We start from the raw sequence: 4,009 nt of genomic DNA, 5'->3' as shown, positions 1-4,009 counted from the left end.
CAGGCAGTTAGTGGTACTATAGTGCAGGAGGAACTTTACATAGCAACCTGGACCAAGGCAAACCAACTCTACTGAAGAAGTATTTCAGTTTTCTCTTATTTTATGCTGTTGATATAGTTCTGCTATTGTGCTGTTATTATTATTTAATTAGTCTTTATTTTTCTATATTTGTGTTATGTTTTTACTTATTAAACAAAAAGTGTAAGCTGAATCCCTGAATGCTTCAAGTGGAAATAGTGTAACCTGCTAACCCGAAACGCTATTATAAACATTGTGATTGCCGAGACATCCCTGTATGGAGTAGCAGCGGGTGACACAGATAGTATTAAAGAAGCAGATAAACTGCGGTTGTCAGGGGTAACGGTGCATGCTTCCATCTAAGCACGGGGTGGCAGTCTACCTGTGATAGTGTGTGTGGCAAGGGGTAAGAGTGGTTACCCTTGCCCCGTGACGGCCCTCCTCAGCCTGCTGGTGCGTGGACTGTGCTGGAAAGTCTATGCACAGGGGTATGGGCTGAGAGGGCAACCGTCGCATACTGAAGGAATGCTGATAGGGGGAGAGAGGCTGATACAAAAACCATTTCTGTATCCTTTATTGGATGTTACTAAACTGCAACAATGAAAACCTGATTATCTGCATCAATTACACTTTATAAAAGGAGCCTCTGGAATAATCCTTTTGCTGGATCATGATGTTCCTAAAAAAAAAAAAAAAGCATGCGTGCAGTAACTGAACGGGTCAAGCTGCCAAGGACAACAAGCCACAGGTCATTCTCAGCTGCAGAACAGCGACGCCATAAAATCAACCCAACAAGGTGCCCATGACGTTTCCTATCCAAAGTTCCGGCAGTGTCAGACCTTCCCTCTCCAATTCTCCATGTGCAATACCCAGTCTGCCCCAGATTCCCAGCTCCCTCCAGCACTGCCATCCCAGGACTCTGCCAACTAACGTGGCACCGAGTGTAAAGAAAAAAAAAATTCCAGGAGACGAACAAGTAATTTGTACGACAACAAGTTGTCTCTGCCAAAAAAGAAACAACGATCTGCACTGTTCAGAGTCCTTTTATTGTACCCAGCACTTAAACGGTTTCTCTTTGTGTCCATGCGGTGATGTTTTTGCATTTAGTGCATTATAAGTAAAGGTTGCGTCATCAGATTGGGTGAATTATTTCCTTTGTGGCGGTCAGAGAATTGCACACAGGTTAAAAACTCTGCAGGGAGGAAAAATAAAGCGTGTTTCTGTACACACAACATACAGCACCACACCCCCTCCAGATGGTACGGGGAGATCTGTCCTTTGTACGACTCCCACCGCATGGCGTGTGCAATACATGCCATGCAAAATAAACGCTCACCCCTGGCTGGACACAGGGGACACCCCCAAATTTCAGGGACTGCTATGCAATAATCAAAAACAAGCAAGCATTCTGTACAATGGGCAAGAGAACTCAAAGGAAAACAAGAGAAGCTTAGGATTTTTTTTGCACACAGCAGCATGTTGGCATGCGCATGTGTTGCACTGGGGCAGCCTATACATTCGCACACACGTAGGGCACATTGCATTTTTTTTTTTTTTTTTTTTTATAGGGGGGAATGTTAAGGTGCATTTGTGGTGCCAATAGCAGATTATATGCAGTGCTTTGTTCCAATAATGAATGCGTTGCTGCATGGACAAACCCTTAACTAGGACTGGCCAATAAAATCATGACGCCAATGATATGCCAAGACAACGAACGTATAAAGACCAACCAAGCCATTGCTGCACAACTTCTGAAGATGCTACCTGCCTGGCTGCTGACCTGAAACAAGCATGCAGATCAAAGTATTCTCCTACAATACTAGATGCGATATTGAAGGCAGAGGACCAGCAGACGCAGATTTATAGCAGCAATGCAGCTTTTGTGTGTCTCCCGGGGTGGTTTCCATTTAATGAGCCACAGTGGCGCATGCTTGCTTTTGAATCGGGAGGATTGGTTGCTGTATTCACTTGCAAAACCTGTACAGAAAAAGCTCCCATTTCTGGAAATGCCAGCTGCCTGGCAGTCATACCGACCTAGCCGTTCCAATGCCAGACAGCTCGTGTCTACATGTGGGCATTATGGGGACAACCCCCAGCCACGACTTTGAATGCCCAGGATTGTTGCATTACATAGGTACAACCTGTAATAGGGAAATACGGTACAGCCACTGCTTGGCAGAACAAACGAAGACCTGGCAATCCCACGTTTCCAATCTCTATGTTTGGCTCCGGTCTAGCCAAGGCTTCAGTATGGCAGCCAGGCAGCTGGCATTTTGCAGGAGAGGCAGCCATGGCAGATTGACGGCATTTGGCACCAAACAGAGCAATGTGATTGTGTTTGGTGGGCATTGGACCTTTGGCTCTGCCTGACCAGCCTGTCACCCCTTACCTTACAGGCGGTCAGCACTGCCCCTAGAGGCAGGGTTACCATGGCTACCACACCCCCCCAAGAGCTCAGCCAGGGTTGCTCTATAGATTGATGTTCTCATGTATGGGCTGATCGGTGCAATGATATCTGACCCATAATACAAAGCTCCTGTGAAGTCTCTATGAAGCTTCCCTTTGAGGGCTGCAAGAAATGTCAGACATTGTGCAGTGTAATATAGACAGCCGCCCCATATATTAGATGGGGGCTGTGTCCTCCCCCCAAGCTCCCCTGTCCGTCCGTACCTGGTGTGCAGGGAGCCCGGTGCTGCGCAGCCTTCTCTCTCTTCTCTCTTCACACGAGGCGCTTCAGTGTTTACCAGCAGCGCGCACACTGCCTCCCAGAGTCACGCCCCCTTCCTCCTACCTCTCAGCTCCTCGCCTATTGGCTTTCCCGGGAAGCTAAAGTCCAGGGCGCTCGGGTGATTGGCTATCACAGGTGACAGTCAGGGGAACGTGGCTGAAGCGTGCGCCCGTCGCCTCGCCCAATCCGCAGTTCCGGGCTGGTTGGGTGGGCGCGCCGGTGCGAAGAAGATCAACAACAAGGTCGGCCAACCAATAGGGAGGCGCGGGGGAGGAGCCACAGGTGTTGGCTATCAAGCTGAGAAGTTTCTAGGGGTTTTGTCCGGGTCCTGTCAGGGCAGAAGGGGGCAGACTAAAAAAAATGGTTACCCATAGCAACTAGACGACGTTCTTTCACTGTGTGTTGTAGTATATGAGGAACTGACTCCTGGTTACCCTTAGCAACCAGCCAGAGAAAATTTGTTATTGTGCACTGTATGTGAGGGAGTTGACTGAAGAGAACCTGCTTGCCCTCCAGCCAGAGGCCTTTTTTCTTAATTGTCCTCAGTAGTATGTGAGGGAGTTGACAGAAGGCCTCCTGGTTGCCCATAGCAACTAGCCAGAGGCCTTTTATTTGTTACCTGTGTACTTTAGTACGTGAGGGAGTTGGCTAAAAAGCTCTTTGTTGCCCATAGCAACTAGCCAAAGGCCTTTTAGTTCTTAACTATGCTCAGTAGTATGTGAGGGAGTTAAGAGCTTCTGGTTGCCCACAGCAACCAGCCAAACGCCTTTTAGTTAACTATGCTCAGTAGTATGTGGGGGAGTTGACTGAAGGCCTCCTGGTTGCTCATAGCAACCAATTAAAGGCTTTTTGTTTGTTACCTGTGCACGGTAGTAGTGAGAAAGTTGACTGGAGGCCTTGTTGCCCCTAGCAACCAAACCACTGCCGTTTATTTATTAGCTGTGCACAATGGTGAATAGAGAGCTCATTGTCCAAAAATACCTTCAATTTCCATACAAGATAACCAAACACACCAATCGATGTGGCGTTTTCTTTCTCCTAATTGCCCATAGCAACTAGCCAGAGGCCTTTTATTTGTTACCCGTGTACTGTAGTAAATGAGGGAGTTGACTAAAAAGCTCTTGGTTACCCATAGCAACCAGCCAAAGCCCTTTTAGTTCTTAACTATGCTCAGTAGTATGTGAGGGAGTTGACTTAAGAGCTTCTTGTTGCCCATAGCAACCAGCCAAAGGCCTTTTAGTTCTTTACTATACTCAGTAGTAT

General features: G+C 47.4%; 1 protein-coding gene across 1 annotated transcript in view; it reads right to left on the bottom strand.

Annotated features, from left to right (window-relative positions):
* COQ8A (coenzyme Q8A) overlaps window positions 1-2,785 on the bottom strand; it is a gene marked incomplete in the record, with an annotated part of 47,121 nt that extends 44,336 nt beyond the window's left edge. The window contains 1 exon segment of the mRNA XM_072409945.1: window positions 2,689-2,785.
* Window positions 2,786-4,009: the final 1,224 nt, after the last annotated feature.

This window comes from Pyxicephalus adspersus, chromosome 4 (genome assembly GCF_032062135.1).
Source record: "Pyxicephalus adspersus chromosome 4, UCB_Pads_2.0, whole genome shotgun sequence".
NCBI lineage: Eukaryota > Metazoa > Chordata > Amphibia > Anura > Pyxicephalidae > Pyxicephalus > Pyxicephalus adspersus.
The sequence above is the reverse complement of the archived record's forward strand: the minus strand, read 5'-3'. Positions and strand labels throughout refer to the sequence as shown.